The sequence below is a fragment of the Eumetopias jubatus genome, unplaced genomic scaffold (assembly GCF_037043125.1).
Source record: "Eumetopias jubatus isolate StellerSeaLion01/CBP00866 unplaced genomic scaffold, mEumJub1_p1.0 scaffold_1, whole genome shotgun sequence".
NCBI lineage: Eukaryota > Metazoa > Chordata > Mammalia > Carnivora > Otariidae > Eumetopias > Eumetopias jubatus.
Window position 1 is genome coordinate 12,523,178 of NW_028274807.1, and position 22,628 is coordinate 12,545,805.

General features: G+C 45.0%; 1 pseudogene; it reads right to left on the reverse strand.

The window, feature by feature from the left end:
• Positions 1-740: 740 nt before the first annotated feature.
• Positions 741-15,294, reverse strand: LOC114217601 (mRNA turnover protein 4 homolog pseudogene; annotated as a pseudogene).
• Positions 15,295-22,628: the final 7,334 nt, after the last annotated feature.

The following is a 22,628-nucleotide window of genomic DNA, read 5'->3' on the forward strand; positions in this document are numbered from 1 at the left end:
GTAGTTTTCCATGTAATCGCATTGTAGCTAGTTGACCGTCAAGGTCTTTTATTAGTGATAATAGGATATTTAGAATTTTCTACTTATATAGTTATCCTTGGGCTAGCATGTTCTACATTAGCAGTTCTTTTAACCTAGTAAAATGTTAACCTACATCATCTAATTTTTAATTTTTATTTTTGCTGTGGAGCCGTTTTAATATCCCCTCTGGGTTTCAGCAGTGGCTTTACTCTTGTCTTAGTGAAAGCATCCCATCTTCTTGTCATCTGTAAGACTCTCGGCCCTGGTTTGGGAGGGAGGAAGGGGGTAAGGTGGGAGGTGGGGGTGGGGGAGGAGGGAGAGAAAGAAAGGGGTGGGGGGGCAGCCAGGGTTCCCATATTCCTGGGCGAATGCAAACCCCTGTTTCCAGTAGAGGGGCATGGAGGAGAGGAGGAGCCCTGGCTCCAGTGATGGCCCCACATCCCCAGCCCCCACGAAGGAGCCAGTGCTGGAAGCTGGCTCCAGGTCAACAGAGGGAATCCTGGGAATCCAAACAAAAGCCCAAAGAAAAGGCCTTTTTTTCTACAAAAAGTCCTCTTTGCTGTTCACAAGGGGAAATAAAACCCTGCAGTTTTATTCCTTATAGAAAAACCATCTGCCCCTCTCGCCCTCTCTTGTCTGTATTCACAACAACCTGAACAGCTAGACAGCTTCAACCGCAGCAGGGTTGATGGTCCCAAGCGCCTGTCAGCCCTCCCCTCTCAATCTTCGGCCGACCCTGTCTCGCTCTTGAGCAAGTCATCTTCCATCTATCTGCTGGAACCTTCTGGACTGTGCATCCCATGTGTATTTGATGGTTACCTTGAATTCAGCCATCGCACACCCAAAAAGCTTTGGCTCACAGGCCTCCTCTGGGCTCAGCACATGGCCTTCCTTGCACGTCTCGTGGTGAGACAGCAGGGTCACCACGTCTCTCTTGAGGGCAGTGGGGAGCCGCAGCTGTCTCTGCCATGGCTCCATGGTGGGCAGGGGCTGCTCCAGGGGCCCCCGGGGCCAGGCTCATGGTGAAAGTTGCTTTGTTTCCCGCTCCAGTGAATTCCATTTCCATGCGTTTCATGAATCACCCATTCACTTTCTCCCTGGTGCGTTTGGTGGAAAGGAGACCGACCCTCACCCCTCCACTTCCAGCTGACCTGACGCAGGTTGTCTTTGTACTCTTCAGGTGGGCTTCCCCCCAAGGCCACTGTCATCACTTTTTGTTCGCCAAAGAACACCCAGCTGTGCTTCCAGGTGGTCCAGATGTCTTTTACTTATTTTCCTCATGTTGGCCATGGAGAAGATGAAAATGTGCTTGTACACGTCCACACATCTCCACATACATCAAGTTCTGTTTCAGTTCTAAGCCTTTCTTGGCAGTTCTGGTTAAGGAAACTTTCTTGTCACCCTCGGATTTGGGTTTTGCCCTACAGGCAGATGTGGTGGAAGGTGGTCTACCTCATTTATTTTAATTTAATAAAAACATCTTTAAAGGTTTTATTTTTAAGTAATCTCTACACCCAATGTGGGGCCCGAACTTACAACCCCAAGATTAAGAGTCGTGTGCTCTACCAACTGAGCCAGCCGAGTGCCCCCTCATTTAATTTAATTTAATTTAATAATTTAATTTAATTTTTGTTCCCCCCCCATTTAATTTTAAACATGGAAGAGCAATCTCATTCTTTTTAGTTGTAACACTTAATTAGCCTATCCAAATATATTGCAAATACAGTGCAGATTCTGTGGAAAGTTATGAGGTTTCTTGTCTTTCAGGACACTTTCTACATACATAAAGTGACAGGCTTTGAAAGAAAAGTTCTGCTCTTTTCCTTAATTACATTTGCCTCATATTTCCCAGAGTAAGGAAGGAGGTCCCCTGAGGAGTTTCTGGGAAGTTCTGTGGGTACTGATGCCAGGCAGGCATGGAGAGAGGAAAAGGGAAAGATGTCAGCTGGGTGGTGAGCAGTGGAGAGTGAGGAGGGCCACCAGCAAAGTGTAACTACGTGGTAGAGACCTGGAGGGTCCAGGGTCTGGGCACGTCAGAGAGGAGGAGCAGGGAAGCAGGAGTGAGGCAGCTTGGAGGGGAGAGGGCTGGAGAAAAAAGGGGTGAGGGGAGGCAAAAAGCACACCCTGAGCTGGAAGGAGCAAAGCAAAGGTTGTCTCCGATGAACCCTAATCATGACATATGCTACAGTTTTATGAAATAAGAAACACTGTGGCATTCAGTTGTTGTGTTGAAGAGCGAGATATAAAAAAGAAGTTTAGAGTCTATTTTATATGAAACACTGTTAGGTGGGTGGGGCGAGTGCATTATAGTTTACACCACAGGAGCCATTTTCCGTGTAGCCTCTATTACAAATCTCCTTAGGTTCATTCATAGTGAAGACGAAGAAGGAGGAGGAGGAGGAAGAGAAAAATTGGGGTTTGTGGAGAAATGTTATTTATTCATGTATTTACGTATTTATTTTAGAGAGAGAGAGAGAAAGCACTCAAGAGAAAGTGCATGAGTGGGACGTGGGGGGCGTGGGACAGAGGCAGAGGGAGAGGGAGAATCCTAAGCAGGCTCCATGCCCAGCAAGGAGCACAATGCGGGGCTCAATCTCATGACCCTGAGATCATGACCTGAGCCAAAACCAAGAGCCAGATGCTTAACCAACTGAGCCACCCAGGCACCCAGAAGTGTAATTTATTTGATGACAAATACACAATAAGTTGTTTGTTCTTGGAAATCGAATTTGCTCAATACATTGTAAATGAACACACTTGTGATCTTACTCATACCTCCCCAATCTAGGCAATCCATGCCACAACCACACCAGTGTGTATTTCAATTCACTATTACCATGGGGTTCACCATGGGGTTCTTTCTCTAGTCAGAAAGCACTAGATTCCAGCCTTAGCTTTATGTTTACAAACCTGCTCAAAAGGACATTGCTTGCAATCACCCAAAAGTCCATTGGTGGATGAATGGATGAACAAAACACTGTGTGTGTGTGTGTGTGTGTGTGTGTGTGTGTGTGTGTGTGTGTGTTATTCAGCCACAAAAGGGCATGAAGTACTGAAATATGCTACAATGTAGACGAACCTCTAAAACTTTATGCTAAGTCAAAGAAGCCAGACATAAAAGGTCATAGATATGATTCCATTCATACGAACTACGCGGAATAAGTCAATCCATAGGGGCAGCAAGTAGACTGGTGGTCTCCAGGGACTGGGATGGAGGCATGGGAGTGATGACGTAACGTGTTCGGGTTTTCTTCTGGGATGATGAAAATGGCGGAACTTGAGATGGGTGGTGGCTGCACAACATGGCCAATGTTCTAAATGCCACTGAATTGTACACTTTAAAATGGTTAATTTTATGTTATGTGAATTTCGCCTCAGTTAAAAAAGAGAGAGAGAATATTGCCTGTGGCACATCAGATTCAAATACAACGTGAAGTTCTTTTCTTCCATGGCAGGCACTCAACTTCCCTCTCCTAGAGCACCTGGGGATGTTTCTCAGATGCTTCTTCTAGCACCTCTAACCTCCCACAGCAGAGGAGGGAAAGCCTGACTCACGTAATTAGAACCCTAATAGGGCAGACAGTCTCTGCTTTGCTGTCCCACCCGCTGCTCCCTTGTATTCAATAAACTATCTCCTTTATTCTGCCTTGGTGACTTCTTCGACTGCCCCGCTGCAGGCTTCCATCTGATTGGGCCGCCCCACATTTGGTGGCCCCCATCCAGTTGGGGGACCCCACAGTTGGTGGACCCTGCATAAAGAGCCTTTGCTGGCCCTGGGCTCCCCCTGTTATTCTCTGGGAATTTCTCCTGACTTTTCTTTGGAGGACCGACTCTAGGGCTCCTGGGGGAACAGACAACCTCCAGCCAAGATGACTCCTTGGTGAGGATCCAAAGCCCCAGGGGAACCAACGGACTGCCCTTGCCCAAAAGTGTGAGGAAGTTCCCATTTTGCCGTCGGGAGGGAACCTTCCCTCCCTCTCCTTTCTCTTTGCAGCCCTTTGGCAGTCTAACCCTAGTACCTCCGAGACAACTGAAGGTCTCTGGTCACGGCAGCTTGTCGGAGGACAAACAGGTTGGACTGCCTGCACCTGTGAGGGCAAAAGACCCCTTTCCCTCTGCTTTCTCACTCCATCCCCCAGGTCTATTCCCAATGCGCAGGGCAGACTCAGTTAGGACCCTTTCCTGATGCTGACTGACTCTCAGCCACCTTATCTCCTTAAAAAAACAAACAAAAGAACAAAAAACCCTAATACAAGGTAGACTCCTGTGATAAAGACAGAAGCAAAGGGACATGGGAAGGAAAGAGAAAGAAATGAGTGGGGTAGAATCTCAGTCACAAATTCTGCATTTTAGAATGAATGGAAGAGAATCGATAGGAAAGTGCTTACATTTGCACACAGAAGAGAGAAATCAATGCTGTACAAGTCTTAGCTATGGGTACAGATATAATTTAACCACAAATTGAACAATTTAAGAAGGGTTTTATGTGTGCTGATTCCAAATCAGGTACATACAGTGTCCAAGAATCTGAAGGTGGAGAGTCCTAGGATGTAATACACCAACCAGGAAAAGGGACACAGACGACCTTGTCTTTGGATCTGAATTTGCCACTGATTTACTGGATGACCCTGAGCATTCATTCATTCATGTATTGAACAAGTAGATCTTGAGCACTTATTAAGTGCTAGTCATTGTTCTAAGGGCTGGGGATCTGGCGGTAAATAAGACACACACGGTTTCTACCTTCATAGAGCCTATACTCTAGGTGGCTAGACAAATGGGCGAACAAACATTTGTTGAACTAAAATGACATCATACAATGTCAAGTGGTGATACGTGCTATGAAAAACATAAAGCAGGGTGAGAGACAGTGAGAAGGAAGATCTCTCCAAGATGAGACATTGCGGCAGAAATGCAATGACATGAGGAAAATAATGTGTAAACAGAGAGCGTTGCGGGCATAGAGAAGAAGAGGTGCAAAAGGCTCTGGGATCCTTGCATCCTCCAAGAGGATGGAGCAGCTGGAGTGCAGAGGCAGGAAGGCCAGGGAGTAGTGCGTGTAGGGTTTGTGTTTTCAAGGTTTAATCTGTGTTGTAGTACATTAGCAATACTTCCTTCCTTGTCATGGCCAAATAATATTCCATTGTATGCATATACCACATTTTACTTATCCATTCATCTGTTGATGAATATTTGTTTTTTTTTTTTTCTATGTTCTGGCTATTACAAATGCAAGCTTGTGTACGGACATATGCTTTCTTTTCTCTTGGTTAATACCCATGTGTGAAATCACTGGGTGATATGGTAATTCGGTTTAATCTTTAAAGTGCCAGACTTTTCAGAAGTGGCCACATCATTTTACAATCTCACCAGCAATAAATGGAGTTTGATTTCTTCACATCTTTTGGACCACTTATTATCTGTCTCTTTCATTATAGCATCCTAGGGGTGTAAAGTGGAATCTCATTGTGGTGTGAATTTCCTTCCCCTGATGGCTCATGAGCAACTTTTCACGTGCATCCTGGCCATTTGTGTATCTCTTTTGGAGGAATGTCTGTACGGATCCTTTGCATGTTTTCAAATTGGGTTTTTTTCTCTTTTTATTACCTTTGAGACCCTTGAAATCTCCAGTTCTTCTACTCTTTAACACAACACACACACACCAAAAAATGTGAGGAATGTTGGACTCTAGAACTAGGCTCTGCGGTCAACCCAGGACGGAATCAACAGGTAACCTTGGGGAAGAAGAGGTGCAAGATCACCCAGTGCTTATTTCCTTATTGGCTCACAATTAACAGTGGACTTTGACCCTTTTAATAATAAATTTTAATGTCCAAGGGGCTTTTGTACACTGCAAGGAACCTACACTAAATTGTTATTTGTTTTTAAGCAGTTAGTGATTATCCAAATATTCACATTCTGCTTAGATAACTATTATATCAAAAAATGAGTTTTACAGATTAGAGTTCCCCATTTTAATAGTGATAAAAACTTAAGCAATTAAGCTCTTCGAAATGAAAGCTTGATGAAAATGATGAGCCAAATCATGAGATCCCTTTAAATGCTTTCAACATCTTTTTTTTTTTTAAGATTTTATTTATTTATCTGACAGGGAGAGACACAGCGAGGGAGGGAACACAAGCAGGGGGAGTGGGAGAGGGAGAAGCAGGCTTCCCGCTGAGCAGGGATCCCGATGCAGGGCTCGATCCCGGGACCCCAGGATCATGACCTGAGCCGAAGGCAGACGCTTGACGACTGAGCCACCCAGGTGCCCCTTCTTTCAACATCTTAAAAATCTGATACATACAAATACAATGATTACCAAATTTTCAGTAGGAACCTTAAAAAACTTTGCAAAAATGCCAATGTCACGGATCTAAATTTGCTTCTTCGTTGTCTTTGCCCTTACTCTTATTCTCTTTTTCATAGTGCTTCCTTGGGGTGCTGGAGGTCTTCCATCTGCCTCCCCAGATTCACTCTTGCTTCATCTGCCCTGCTCCATGCTCTGGGTGCAGGAGACGTGTTATATAAAATGCATCAACAGAGACCTTTACTCCAGTCTTTGCTTGGGTTTTATCAGTGGGAGGCATCAGCTCAAGATTTGAGGGTGGGGGAACAGTGAGGTGGGCTCCTTTCGAGAGGAGTCTCCATGAGTTGGCTGCGTCTCTCAACAGAATGTCATACACCCTGTCGCTGACCCCAACTCCCTGTGGGGTAAGAGTTCCTCCCTTTCTCCTCCAGGCCTGGACCTAATAAGCTCCCCATGCTAGCCTCTTGCTACTGTATTCTTCCTTGTTGTTTTCTCTTAACCCTGCCCAACCCTCTATAAATAATACCTTCACTCCACTCTCCTCAGTCACTCCCTGGAGTGTGCCATCTCTTTCCTGTTAGGTCTGTGACTTATAGACTGGATTACAATTTTTTTTTAAAGATTTTATTTATTTATTTGACAGAGACAGAGACAGCGAGAGAGGGAGCACAAGCAGCGGGAGTGGGAGAGGGAGAAGCAGGCTTCCTGCTGAGCAGGAAGCCCGATGAGGGGCTCGATCCTAGGACTCTGGGATCATGACCTGAGCTGAAGGCAGCCACTTAACAACTGAGCCACCCAGGTGCCCTGGATTACAATTTTATTTGCTTGACTTGGAGAGTCAGAGTGACCTTTGCTGACCAGTTAGATGACCAATACAGATTAAAAGTTGAAGGCTCAGAACCAGGGACCGAAGACTTGGATCTGCCATCCAGGGGATTCTGTCCACGTAAAATAGTCTCTTTATCTTTTTTTGGATAACTTTTGTCCATTACATGAGGACCTGCCCAAGTGATTGGCTCTAACCAATCAGTTTTGCTTTGATTTTCTTGTGTCCTTCGCCTTATAATTCTTTGAAAAATAATGCTGTTTGAATGTCTTATCTTGAAAGTAGATACAAGAGTGTTTGGGATGCAACCAACATAAGACATTTTGTAATGGCTTTTCCCCCCCAGAGACTTTGTGCAATTGGTCACGTGCCATATTTACATATGCTCATTGTCTACGGTATTAGAATTCTCTGGAGAGCCAGAACCAACCAGATTTGTTGTAAGAATTATCTCATGTGATTATGGAGGCTGAGAAGCCCCATGATCTGCTCTGTGTAAGCTGGAGGCCTGGGAGAGCTGGTGGTGTAGGTTTCAGACCAAATGCAGAGGAAGACCAATGTTGCTGCTCACAATAAGTTCTCTCTTGTTCTATTCAGGTTTCCAACAGATGAGATGAGTGCTCCCCCTCCCCCCACCCCGCTCACTGGGGAAGAAGATCTGCTTTACTTAGTCTATAGAATCAAATGTTAATCTTTTTTTTTTAAGATTATTTATTTATTTATTTGTCAGAGTGATAGAGAGAGAGAGAGAGAGAGAGAGAGCACAGCAGTGGGAGTGGCAGGCAGAGGGAGAGGGAGAAGCAGGCTCCCCACTGAGCAGGGAGCCCGATGAGGGACTTGATCCCAGGATACTGAGATCGTGACCTGAGCTGAAGGCAGATGCTCAACCATCTGAGGCACCCAGGCATCCCTAAATGTTAATCTTTTCCAGAAACATCCCCACAGACATACCCAGAATAATGATTAGCTAAATATCTGAGTACTTGCTGTCCCAGTGAAATTGACACAAAATTAACCATCACATCTCTCTCCCTTCGCTGAAATATAAGCCCCATGAGGGCAAGGAGTCTGTCAGATTCATTCCCAGCATCTAGAACCACACCTGGCACCAAGTAGTTGCTTAGTAAACAGTTGTTGAGTGAATGAACGAGACTGGCCCAGGTATCACTGAACTGATGAGAAACTTGACGCCTGGGTTGATGCATGGGCAGTGGGTTCATGGCTAAGTGGGGACTCAATCCGAGGACCTGTATCAGTTATCTATTGCTGCATAACAAATAACCCCACACCTAATAGCTTAAAACAACATTTATTATCTCGTAGTTTCTGTAGATCAGGAATTCAAGCACAGCTTAGCTGACTTCTCTGTTCAAGGTCTCCCAGGGTGTCAGCCATGGCTACAGTCCCCCGGGGAAGAACGCATTTTTAAGCCCACATGGTTGTCGGAAGAATTCTGTTTCTTTAGGGTTGTTGGACTGAGGACCTCAAGTCTTTGCTGGCTGTTGGCTGGAGGCACCCACAGGTCCTTGCCATCTGGGGCTTTCTCTCCTTCTCACATTGCTTCTTCAATGTGTGTAAGCCAAGAAGGCAATAAAGAGAGTCTACTACTAAAATGGAAATTACCATCATCCAGAACTTAAATATGGAAGTGGCGTCCCTTCAGCTTTCTCACATTCTATTGAGTGATAGGTACCATCCATACTCAAGAGGAGGAGCTTACTCAAAGTTGTGACTACCAGGAGATGGGGATCATGGGTGGTCTTCTTAGTCTGCCCATCACAGGTGAGTATGAACACAGACTCTGGAGCCAGCCCACCTAGGTTCCAATCCTGACTTGACTCTGTCACTTCTTCCCCATGTGATCTTAGGTAAGTTCCTTACTCTCTCTGTACTTTAGTTTCAACCTTTGAAAAAGGAGGCAAATAATAGTACCCGCTTCATAGGATTGTTGTGGGAATTAAATAAAAATGGGAAAACGCATAGAACGGGGCCTACACACAGTGATTGCTAAATAGGGATCGGCTGATCTCCTGCTCCACTGGGGCAGGTGTGCAGTGTGGCCCCAAAGGAACGGGGGTCACAGCTATACTGTATTTCCTGTTTTTGCAGAATTGTTCAATCCAGCCTCGAGTCTGTGCTTGCCATGACTTTTTCTGCTCAGAGGCGTTACTCCAATAGGTAAGTCTTCTGGGTATATTTTTAGTCACCAGCCAAGGGCAGTTAATCTGGGCTCGGAAAGTGCTAGCCCACTAGTAGGTGACTATTTCAGGAGGAGTTCTGATGGGTGTGGCCACAAAGGCATTGCTGGGGGTCTGCTGGGTCTAGACCGGAGCCGTGAGGCAGCAGCCAGGAGACAGATGTGAACTTGACTCAGGGAGAAAATCACATGGAGTCTCCACCGCTTGAGACGGACTTATTTTTTCCCCTTTTCTTTTTCAGGGAAGTGGCTTGCCTTGAGCACTGTCTGAACTAGAGCATCCAGGATACAAGAGAGTTCGCAGAAGTCTGTCGCAGAGGAGAGGGCAGCATTAGTTTCCCATACAGTGAACTGGGACCTCCTGCTCTCCCTCCTTCCCATTTTAAGCACTAAAAGGAGGTTATATCTGGTCAGGAGAAAATAATGGAGGGTTGGGGCGCTTGGGTGGCTCAGTTGATTCAGCGTCTGCCTTCAGCTCAGGTCATGATCCCGGGGTCCTGAGTTCGAGCCCCATGTCGGGCTCCCTGCTCAGCGCTGAGTTGGCTTAGGGTTCTCTCCCCCTCTCCCTCTGCCCCTCCCACTCAATCTCTATCTCTCTTAAATAAAAAAATAAAATCTTAAAAAAAGACACACACAAAAAGCAATGGAGACTTTCATTGCAATGTCAGTTTCCTGTGCTGCCGTAGGAAATGACAGCAAACTGCATAGTTTAAAATGACGAAATTTGGGGTGCCTGGGTGGCTCAGTCATTAAGCGTCTGCCTTCGGCTCAGGTTGTGATCCCAGGGTCCTGGGATAGAGCCCCATACCGGGCTCCCAGCTCTGTGGGAAGCCTGCTTTTCCCTCTCCCACTCCCCCTGCTTGTGTTCCCTCTCTCGCTGTGTCTCTTTCTGTCAAATAAATAAATACAATCTTAAAAAAAAATAAAATGATGAAATTTATTTTCTTACTGTCCTAGAGACTAGAAGTCTGAGGTCAAGATGTGGCAGGGCCATGCTCCTTCCAAAGTTTCTGGGAAGGATCCTTCCTTGCCTCCTCCTAGTCTCTTTTTTCTTTTTTTCTGATGTTAAGTAGGCCCCACACCCAACATGGGGCTTGAACTCAAGAGTCATCTGCTCTGCTCACTGAGCCATGCCCTGTCTCTTCTAAGTTTCTGTTGGTGGCTTGCAACTCTTGGCATTTCTTGGCTCATAGACATGTTGCTCTTATCTCTGCTTCCAGATTCACATGGCCTTCTCTCCGTGTGTGTCTGTTTATCTCTTCTTACAAGGACACCAGGCAGTGTGCTAGGGCCTACCCCCAGCTAGTATGACCTCATCTTGAATTAATTAATTGTATCTGCCAAGACACTATTTTCAAATAAGGCCACCTTCTCAGGTTTTGGGTGGATGTGAATTCTGGAAGGACTTTATTCAACCCGGTACATAACTGGTCATCATTTGTATATATTCATCTTCACTAGTTATAAATTATTTCTCATCATGGCTCTGAGGTCTTCTGAAATCTAGAGCCATGGACAATTTATTGTGTTCTAATTGTAGGATTTATTATTTTTCTCCCCAATTATTATCATTATTTTTTAATTGAAGTGTAGTTGACATACCATCATATATTAGTTTCAGGTGTTCAACAATTCTATACATTACTCTGTGCTCTCCATGATAAGTGTAGTTACCTCTGTCAACATACAATGTTATTGACTATATTGCCAGTGCTGTACTTTTCATCCCCATGACTAACTTATTTTATAACTGGAAGACTGTACCTCTTAATCTCCTTCACCTTTTGTGCCCATCTGCCCAATCTCCTTCCCTCTGGCAACCACCACTTTGTTCTCTGTATTTATGATTCTGTTTCTGTTTTTTGTTTGTTCATTTGTTTTGCTTTTTAGATTCCACATATAAGTGAAGTAATATTGCATTTGTCTTTCTCTATCTGACTTATTTCACTTAGCAGAATATCATCTAGGTCCATCCATGTTGTCCCAAATGGCAAGATCTCATTTTTTTTTTTATAGCTGAGTAATATTCCAGTGCGTGTATGTGTGTGTGTGTATCTCACAACTTCTTTATCCATTCATCCGTTGATGGACACTTAGGTTGTTTCCATAACTTGGTTATTGTAAATAGTCTTGCAATAAGCATAAGGGTACATATATCTTTGAGAATTAGGGTTTTCATTTTCTTTGGGTAAATACCCAGTAGTGGAATTACTGGATCATATGGTAGTTCTATTTTTAATTTTTTGAGGACTCTCCTCACTGTTCTGCACAGTGGTTGCACCAATTTACTTTCCCATTAACAGAGCACGAGGGTTTCCTTTTCTCCTCCATATTTTCACCAACACTTGTTCTTTCTTATCTTTTGGAAAGTAGCCGTTCTGACAGGTGTGAGGTGGTAACTCATTGTGGTTTTTGATTTGCTTCTCCCAGATGATGAGTGATGTTGAGCATCTTTTCATGTGTCTGTTGGCCATTTGTCTTCTTTGGAAAAATGCCTATTCAGGTCCTCTGCCCAATCTTAATCGGATTATTTGTTTTACCGGTGTTGAGTTGTATAAATTATTTATATATTTTGGATATTAGCTGTCTAGGATTTATTCTTGAATAGACAAAACTATGTCATAAAATGAGCCTGTCTTGTGCAAACAACAAATTACAGTGAGTCTTGAGATGTACCATCTATAATTCTGCCTCCCCTGAGCATCTAAAATAGCTTTAAAAAAATTATTTATTTATTTAGAGCATGAGTAGGGAGGGAGGGGCAACAGGAGAGGGAGAAAGAATCTCAAGCAGGCTCCACACCCAGCGTGGAGCCCAATGCAGGGCTTGAACTCATGACCCTGAGATCATGACCTGAGCCGAAATCAAGAGTCCAATGCTTAACTGACTGAGTCACTCAGGCGCCCTTAAAATAGCTTTATAGACACCCCCTGAGTTAGGGTTGGAAGGTTTCTTAGGTATCATTGCATCCAGCTCCCACCACAATCTAGTTCAGCCCTGACTGATCACCTTCATGCTGGCAGGAGACCGTCACCTCCCGAGGCAGCTTCTTCCCTCTTAGACCAAAGGGATGGATGGAAATGTCTTCCTTTCAGGAGCTGAGTTCTGCCTCCTTAAGCCTAGCTGTTCTTCCTTCTCATTAGCCTACGGGACAGCCGGGGGAAAGGTTGGCCCCCATCCTATCTCAACTTCCTTTAAAAACATCCCTATCCCGCCACCCTTTCCGCAGTGTGTGGTACATTTGGTACCAGGGCCAAAATGTAGTTTTCTATATATGATCTGACACAGGCCCTGGACCCTTAGGGTCTCCTTTTCCTTTTTTCTTTTCAAATTTTTATTTTGAAATAATTTAAAACTGATAGAGAAGTTGTAAGAATCACACAAAGAACTCTTTTATGTCTTTAGCCCAGGTGAGTCATTTGGCACTTGGCGCTTCTCTAGAAAACAGGGTGGGCCGATGTCAAGCCCTTGGAGGGCTCAGCAGGTTGTCCTTGTGGCCTGCACAGTGGGATTCAGAGAATGCAGGCGGAGGTCACCTAGCTTTCTAGGAGACAGGTTGCACATTATTACCATAGATTGAATTTGACGTCAAATACATCCTCTAGCTCATTTTCAATTCCTGACTTCTCTGTGGCACTCAGCCGCGAGAAACCTCAATTCAATGAATTACCCCTGGTGAGGATATCTCGTTTGTGTTAGCCCACCACCGCTCGTCAAAGTCTTGTTGAACGTCTCATTTAACACACTCATTGCTCATCTCAGCTTTGTTTTATCTGCAGATTTGAAAGGAGTGGCTCCCAGAACTTAATTCTGTTTGTTAATTCCTTATGCAATGTGGAGTCATTAACTATTTGCTTTTTTGTCCACAATTTCTTCTTTAAAAAAAAAGATTTTTATTTATTTTAGAGAGACAGAGAGAGAGAGAGAGCAAGTAGGGGGAGGAAGAGGGACCAGCAGACTCCCTGCTGAGTGTGGATGGGGGGTGGGGGATAAGGGGGGCTCGATCCTACGACACTGAGGCCATGAGCTGAGCAGAAATCAAGAGTCAGATGCTTAACCGACTGACCCACCCAGGTGCCCCGGCCACAATTCCTTCTAATTATATTATTGCTTAGGCTATATTTCCTTTTCTTTCTCACACGGCTGTCACAAAATCATTGTTACATTCCTTGACTGGCATCTGTAATTATGGGTCTTCTTCCACACAAGGATCTTATCATCAAATGTTGAAAAACAATCTGTGCTATATTCCCCCTCTGGGAAAATGCACTGCCCGTGTTAGCATGCGATATGCTATGAAAAGTCCTGCAATAATAATATGTGGTCAAACTAATTTTGTTTGACAGAGGGCTTCCCCAATTCCTCAATAATCAATCTCCTTTTTATGGTCCCCTTTTTGAGGAACCCTAGTGTTATGGGCAACACTGTGAAGGAGAAGCTGGTCTGTAAGATTTCACTAATTTGCTGTACAAGTCACTCCGCCCGTAGAAAGAAATGAGGCCATGCTGACAGTGTTCAAAACCATCCATTCAATAATTAATTCTAGACATTAACCTTTTTTTCTGGTGAATCAGACTTAATCTTAATGGTTAGAATCTTGCTTTTTTCCCCCTCTTTCTGAAAAGGTGGTAATTCTTTGCCCGGCTCTGCTCTGTTGGCATCTTCTCGTTCACCGTGACTTCCTCAGTCTCACTGACCAAGAGATGGGTCACGTTGCAAATTCTGTTAGCCTGGGAGGCGGTGCACAAGTCCAGACCCTGGAGGGGTCTCTGGGTAACTTTTCTTGGTAACTCACATTTCTCAGTCCAGTGCAGTGTATATAGTGGGCTCTTAATACACGGCCTTCTTTCCAGGCCTGCGCAAGGAAGAGACGGGAGCTTGCCAAGTATTCCTGACAAAGTCTGTAAACACCAGTAAGTTGTGTGGATGCTTCCAGGCCACATGTTATTTTTCCCGACCGCCTGCATTCGTATTCTCCGGCGGCCACAGCCCAGGCCCACAGACGGGACGGCTCCAACAGCAGACATCGGTGTCTTCACCTGGCCTTTTCTTTGCACATCCGTGGTGTGTCATCTCCTTACAAGGACACCAGGCATATCGGCTTGCGGCCCACCCATATGACCTCATTTAAACTCAGTCACTTCTTTAAATTCCCCGTTTCCAAATACAGTCCCATTCTGGAGTTTAGAGCTTCAACATAGGAATTTGGGGGTAGACAAGATCCAGCTTATAACACTCTCTACGTCCCCCCCCTTTTATTTCTCTCTCAAATCATTTGTACTTCAATCAGAATTCTGTATCTTCAGGCGTCCCTATTCTGCTTCAATCACTAGAATCCCTGATCTTGAAATCATCCCTCTTTCTCTAAAGAGCTGTCTGCTTTCCTGAAGCCTTGAGCTTCCCAGTTGTCCTGTGTCCATCTTTTCCTGCTGTGAACTCCAACATAACATGTGAGTGGGGTGAGTCCTGGACGGCCCTGTGCCTCAGCCGCCTCATCTGTAAAGTCGGGGGTGGGAGGGGTGGGGTGGGGTGTGGTAAAATGGTGCCACAGCACAGAGGGTTGGGGGGTGTAGAGGTGTAGGGGTATGGGAGGACTTAGAACAGTGCCAGGCACAAAAGTGAGCCCTTAACATACGTTAGAGATTCTTGTAATTATATATTATTATTTTTATCCTTAACATGCATTGTCTTCGTTATGTTCTACTGAAAGTCCAGGCCATGGAACATATTATGAGACAAAATCTGACCCAAAAGAATTCACTTCAAAGATCTCGTGCATATAGACTGTCACCACTTAACTGAGAAACGCAAAGTTGTTAGTTTTTACTCCAGTAAGAAAACACCTTAAAAAAACGATATATACCAGACGTTATTTTTCGCACTTCCCACATTTAATCCGTAATTATCTTCAAGATAGGCATCCTTTTCACCACCTTCCATGGCACAGGTTAGAAAACTAGATTGGAGAGATGTTAAGCATTTTGCTAAGGTCGCTCAGCTAGTAATGACAGAGTCAGAATTGGAACACAGACCAGGCTGCTTCTAGAGCAAAGGTCACTTCCCCATCTGTGCGAGTTTCCCATGGTTGCTTTAACAAACAAGGAAACCTCTTTTAGGATGGAGTCAGGAGGCCAGCAGAGGGAGCTGCCATGGCCAGCACCTGTCCCCCACTGCAGACCCAGCAGGAAGACAGGTACCTTGCAAGTTGATACTACTTACTCTCTCAGCAGGAGGAGGAAGGTTTTCTCCTCCCACCAGCAACAGCCCAGCCAATGAGAGACAGTCACAGCTCAGCCAATGAAAAGCCATATACTTCCAGCTCCCAGTTTACTCCAATGGGCTTTTTGTTTATAATAGCCCCTCCCAACTCCCTGGCTTCTCTATAAAAGAGGGTCCTTTCGTATGTTTTCCAGACTACCTGTGGTTTTGTCGTAGCTTACCTGCGCCTGTTTGCAATCCTCTGGTATCCCGAATAAACCCCTCTTTTACTGGTAAAATAACGGGCAGTTTTATTTTTAAGGTTAACACAAAGTACCACAAACTGTGTGGCTTAAAATAATAGAATATTATTCTGTCACAGTCCTGGAAGCCAAAAGTCCAAAATCAGTACCACTGAGCCAAAATCAAGGCTGTAGGAGAGAGTGTGTTTATTCCAGCCTCTGGTGGTTCCAGACGTTCCTTGACTTACAGCCACATTGATCTGACCTCCGCCTCTGTGGTCACATGGCCTCCTCCTTTTCTCTCTATATAACTCCCTCTGCATCTCTTATAAGGCCATTTGCAAGGGCATTTAGGGCCCACTACAATGATCCAAGGTAATGTCTTTATCTCAAGACCCTAAACATAATCCCATCTACAAAGACCTTTTTTTTTCTTTCCCAAATAAAACCACATTCAAAGTTTCCAGGGATTAGGACCTGGATATCTTTTGGGGTTGAGGGGGGAGGGCGTTTTTTAGCCTACCACATTATTCCCATCTTACTGCCTGATTAATTCCATGATGTAATTAATGCATGATGCTTTTGTGGACCAAGGGGAGAAACATGGCCTCTATGATGGCCCAGTCATGGAAAGGCTGAATGGTGCAGAAATCATAGACTGTAGGAAAGCCAGTTGTAAATGTTTTAGAATAAATTAAGGCTGCCATTGAGGCATAGTGGTCAGGAAGAGGTCCTAAGAATTGAAATTCTGACTATATAGTAACATGTAAAGATGAAAGAGGAGTGTCATAAATAAATGTTTACCATTAAGGTTTTTTTGAGCCCAGACTCAAAGAGGATCCATGCTAAAGATTCTAAGTGGGCACACAGCCAAAGGCAATTGTTTTAGAGTGGCTAGAACCTTCTAACAAGAATGTTAATGGAGATTACAGCACCAGAGTGAGTGCTGTAAGTGAATGAGCCAAGAGTCTCCTATGAGCTCTTGAGAAGCAAGAAGAACAAAGAGGGGCAAGCCCATTGTTCTGGGTAGAAGGTGTATTGTTAAGTGGAGACCCAACAGTAAGCAGAACTATTCACCTGCTATTTCTGCTTTTGGCTCGCCATCACAGAGACTATCAGACAGGAAAGGACAGATGGGACTACGTGCTTCCAGGCAAGTCAAAGACAGAGATGGGTGAAGCAAGGGGGCTGTTGGAATGAGCCCCCCTCTGAGGCCAGAAGACTTTGCAGACCAGCCTGCAGAGCCCGCCCCTGTGATTCATCTAAGAAATGTGGGGGTGAAGGGGCTCCTGGAGAAGGGCTGGGGGGTGAGGACAAAGGAAACCCAGGAAGCTGATCAGGGTCCTCACATCATTAAATTCTCTGGTGTGATGCATAATGCAGAGAATCCATTAACCATGGCCCAGAGAATAATTTTGAGTTTAGGGAGACTTGCTGGAGATGGAGACTTTGAGTTGAGAAAACACTCATGAGATTTATCCAATACTGATGTATTGAACCAGCTCACCAGACGGCCACTCTTGTCTTTATCCTCTGCCTTTTTCAAAGAGAATCAAGAGTGTATATCTCTTGAATTCACTGAATTCGATTTTGGGGAACTCCCTCCTGCTCTTCCCCCCTCCCTTATTTCTAGAAGCCCACCTGGACACAGATCCTCTTGCATACCCCTCCACCCATTGCTTTTCCCCTAAATGAGGCCAGTGAAGACACAGAGCCCGTGAAGGGAAACCCTGACAGCTCTGGACCGGCCAAAGGGCTGGCAACAGAACTTCTAAGAGGGAAAAGAAATAATTAAGGAAGTGGTAACAAGGTGTTAGCTTGGGAAGGGGGAGCAAATAAATGTAAAGCTTTACCAAGAAATGTTTCTCCATCTTACAGTGCTGTCAAGGTCATTAATGGACTAAAGAAGATGGGCCTCAAAAAATAAAGAACTTGAAATTGGCAGAAGTCCCATCAGACATCTGTTAGCACCTGTTAAAAAGAAAACCACAGGCCCCAGATGGTGTCACTTTGACTGAGTTTCCAAATTGGGGCTTAATACCCGATCAAATTGCGGTTTCAACCTTCCCTAGAAATGTAGTCTTAACTGGTCAGGAATTTTTCTATCAGGACCAAGGAGTCTGCCACAAGGGCCCTCTCCATCCCCCAAAGGGAGATGAGGTCATCTGCATGGTAAGCCCTCTTACTTCTCCTCCAAAGGGAAATCCTTGCCTGGAACAATCCTGCTTGTCTGCCAATAGCTTTCTTGTCCCCACCCTCCTTCTGCAAAAGCTTGCCTTTTTGTGCAACTCCTCTTCCTGTTAGATGGGAAGCTGCCCGATTCACGAATCATTTAATAAAGCCAATTCGATCTTTGAAATTTACTCATTTGAGTTTTTGTTATTTAATATAGCTTTGTGGTTCCAAGTGCTGGGGAGACAAGGGTGAGACCAGAATATGGTCCTGCCATTCTAATAATTAACAGTGTGGACAGATGCTGTGGAGATGTTACCAAACTAACGTGAGTTCGCTCCTTAGTGAGTCACAGGTAGAGACTACACCCGGCAGAGTCATCACACAAAGGACACTTAATCTTCAGCAAATAAGGGGATCATGGGGAATCACTTCCAAAGCTGTGACTCCCTGAGTAAGGGTGAGTGGGTTTCTTTTATTTGGGGTTAGGATGAATATTCAGAAAGGGGGTTTTCTCATCATATGTAAAAGCAGGCATAAAGTTGCACAGGTGTGCTTAGAAAACATGCCCAGGCATGCATCCTGTGTTATGTGAATGACGCTTATGCTCCTTTTTGGGTGGGGATTCTAACATTATGACAAGGTGGAGGTAACTGAGACACTCCCTGGTCCATCTGCGCAGGTGTGAGGCAGTGGTCGAGCTCAACATGGTAGGATGCTGGAGGTCTTCTTGTTTGCCTCTCAAAGATGAGGTTACCATTCCTGTGAAGAAGGGAAGGGCGGTCAGTGGGGGCCTTGCTGGCGACAGGTTTAACCTCATTAACCATATGAGGCACGGTTTCATAAAGACTGTTAGAAAGTACGAAACTGCTTTGGAAAACAGTCTGGTAGTTCATCAAACAGCTAAACAGAAAATTATCATATGACCCAGCAATTCCGCTCCTAGGCGTCTACCCGTGAGAACTGAAAACACGTGTCTGCACAAGAACCTGTGCGCAAATGTTCACAGTGGCTTTATTCATGGGGGTCAAAAAGTGGAAGTGACCCCAATGTTCACCAGCTGGTGGATGGGGGCGGATAAGCACCATGTGGTCTATCCATGCAATGGAATGATGACCAAGCAGTAAACAGCAATAAAGACAAATGAAGTGTGGCTACACACTGTGTAGCATGGATGACTCTTGGGAACGTTCTACTAAGTGGAAGAAGCCAGTCACAGGGCACCTGGGTGGCTCAGTTAGTTGAGTGTCTGACTTCAGCTCAGGTCATGATCTCAGGGTCCTGGGATCGAGCCCCACATAAAGGTTTTGTGCTCAGCATGGAGTCCGCTTGTCCCTCTCCCTCTTCCTGTCACCCACCCTGCTGTCTCTGTCTCAAATAAATAAATAAAATCTTAAAAAAAAAAAAGAAAAAGAAAGAAGCCAGCCACAAAGGACCACATACTGTATGGATTCCACTTATATTATATGTCCAGAATAGGCAAATCCACTGACACCTAAAGTAGATTAGTCATTAGGGAGGGACGGCTAATGAGAAGGTGGCCTCTTTCTGGGGAGATGAAAGTGTTCTGCAAGTGAAGAGTGGTGACAGCTGACTGAATACGCTGAAAATGTTTTCATTGTCTGCTTCAAATGTGCATTGTGTGGTGTCTGAATTACATCTCAAGAAAGCTGTTTATTGTTATTAGTTTTTAAAGTATTGAAATTGCAGTTTACACAGGATGCTGGGCAGGACCAGAGAGGGCCACCAACTCCCTTGAGGGTTCACGTAGCACTTCCTGTGTTTTTTGCACTAATATTAGTATTGCATGTCTATGTGACTTCCTGGAGGCCCTCCTGGCTTGTGATCAGCCACAAAAGTGTCCTCCAGTTTCAAATTGGAACCATCCAGATATGAGCATTCCCTGGTTTTATTTGGCAAATGCAATCTGTTGTCATTTTTTAAGACTGCATTTCCTAGCCATGAGTCCTACATGGAATTTCTGGAAGGCTAGAAAAAGAAAGGGAAAATAGTGATTTTTGTTTAACTTAAGGTTTCTTCCACAGTTATTTGATCCACCCTTATTATAGCTCTCTGTTTCTTCCTCACCTTTTGGTGAGAATGAGAGTCTGAGAAATTAGATGTGATTTCCCATGATGGAAGCTGCAAGCAGATGCCTAGTGATGGTGGTAGTCTCAGGAGCCCATCTTGGCAGGAACCAGAAGAGCCAATCTTTGAGGAAAACAACAGACCTGGGGGCACAGCAAAGCTTTAATTCTCACATCTGCCTCTAAGGATAATCAGAGCATTCAACAAGGACTGAGAACATTTGACCCAACACTGGATCTAGAAACTCCTTGATGCTGGGCTTCTCTTAACAGCCAGCCAGCTATTTTAAAACCTCATTCTTGAAAATACTCCATGATTGGTCCTTGGACTCCAAGATGACTTTTAACATGAAAACAGAGTTTGCCATTGAGGGGGTGATTCCCAAAGGGCTCTTCCACTGCCGACTAGATTAGAGGCTACATTTTAGCAATGAGAAACCAAAATATTAAGAATGGGGACTAGATAGAGATTCTGTAACATTCTGAGTGACTTCTGATGTACAGTTGGATCTGAAAAGCAACTTCAACTCAATTTGAAAGTAGTCAGGATAACCTTACAGAATAGAACCCTTTTTTCCTTTACCTGGAAATTTTTCACTGAATTTGTTGCTCCCTTTCATATGTTTTATGGTGTTTTGTGAACTTATTGAACCTGACCAGAATCTGCTCTGTTTAATCTGCACATGTTTATGACTCTTGATATCATCCACATATGTCATGGTGGCATATTCAAGAAGGCTTCAGTTTACTATTTTGCATTAGCTATTGAGTCAATAGGCATTTCTTAGTACTAGGCTCTGTGACAGGTGCTGGCTCAGGGAAAGGGATAGCAGCCTCCAGAACTGCTTCCCAGATGACCTGTGGTGAGCACATCAGAAGCCTGAAGCAGTGCTGGGGGAGGGGGGAGGTGTCGGCCATGAAAATATTTTCCGGAGATGCTCACAACCCCGGATGACCTCTGACCTTCCTAGAAAAGCACAGGGTGGGGGGTAGACCATGTTAGCTGGGTATTAAAAGCAAGAGTGCTCCCTTTAAAGGCTAGAGAACAGGACGACATAGGGAGTGCAGTTAACAGGTCCTCACAAGCTACTGTTAAGTAACAAAAAAGCTCAACCAAGTAAGTTTGAAGGTCTCACTGGCTTTATTCAATGATTTGTGAATGTTGCGGCATCCCATCTAGCAAGTAGAAGGGCGCTCTGAGGAGTTGTACCAAATGGAAGGATTTTATGGAAGGAGGGTGGGGCAAGAAAATTATTAGCAAGAGCAAAAGACGGTTCCAGGCAAGGCTTTCCCTTCAGGGGGAAGGGCAAGGGGTCTTATCAAGCAGATGATCTCATCTTCCTTTGGGGGACACAGGGAGCCCCTGTGGCAGACTCCTTGGCACTGATGGAAAAACTCCTGACCAGTTAAGACTACATTTCTGGGGGTGGTTGAAGCTGCAATTAGATCATGTATCAAGCCCCAGTTTGGGGACTTGGCCTCAGAGATGCCATTTTGGGCCCGTGGTTTTCCTTTGAACAGTAGCATAAACACTCTAAAGAGAGCAGCGGGTCTCCATTTTGGTTGCACACTGGAAAAACCTGGGGAAGATTTACAAAAGAGCGATGCCCGAATCCCTCTCCCAGAGAGCCGGAATTAATGGATCAGGGCAAGGCCAGGCAATCTAAAGTTCCCCAGGTGGCCATGGGCAGCCACAGATGTGAGAGATGAAACAGAATGCCTTGGAGGCTAAGGGCAGCAGGGCAGGAGACCCATGAGGATGGGTAGTGAGTTCCTCTCCCATAAGGCTGGACTCCCATAAAGAGCCAGCAAGGGGAAGGACGCGGAGGAGGGAAGTTGGCTCAGCTGGCTGCCCTCAGGGAGGACCTTTCATGTTTCTGCCGCAACGTCTTAGTGGTGGCCCACAAGATGATCTGCTGAATCCCCTCTGGTCTCAGGAGTCTTGGACATTTTCCACATAAGTGGGGTTCTTCCCTCCTTCATAGCTGCAAAGTCTACAGCCTCAGCGGCCAGTTGCCCACATCCTCCTCAATATGGCCGGGCTCCAAACATTCGACAAGGCAGCAGAATCCACCCCGACTCTCTCTCGTCACGGATCCGGGATGAACGCCTTTTGTTACACGGTTTCAGAGGTTCTTGCTGAAGCTTCAACCGCAAAGAATAAGTGAGATAATAGATCACAAAGCCTGGCACACAGCCCAAAGTTAATACGTGATAATGTTGTCAATATTATTACTTAATTAGAAAGAAAAAAATGGGGCGCCTGGGTGGCTTGGTCGGTTAAGTGTCTGCCTTTGGCTCAGTGTGATCTCAGGTCCTGGGATCGAGCCCCACATTGGGCTCCCTGCTCAGCGGGGAGTCTGCTTCTCCCTCTCCCTTTGCCCCTCCTCAACGCTCATGCTCTCTCTCTCAAATAAATAAATAAAATCTTTAAAAAAAAAGAAGTTTCAAGTACATTTGAAAGGAAGACATCGCAAACGGTTCCATCATGTAGAAAAAGGGATTTGGACAAATCTGGGGAGAAAAGCCTCTGAATGCTGAAGCAGACAAAGCAAGAATGCAAATAAGAAGGAAT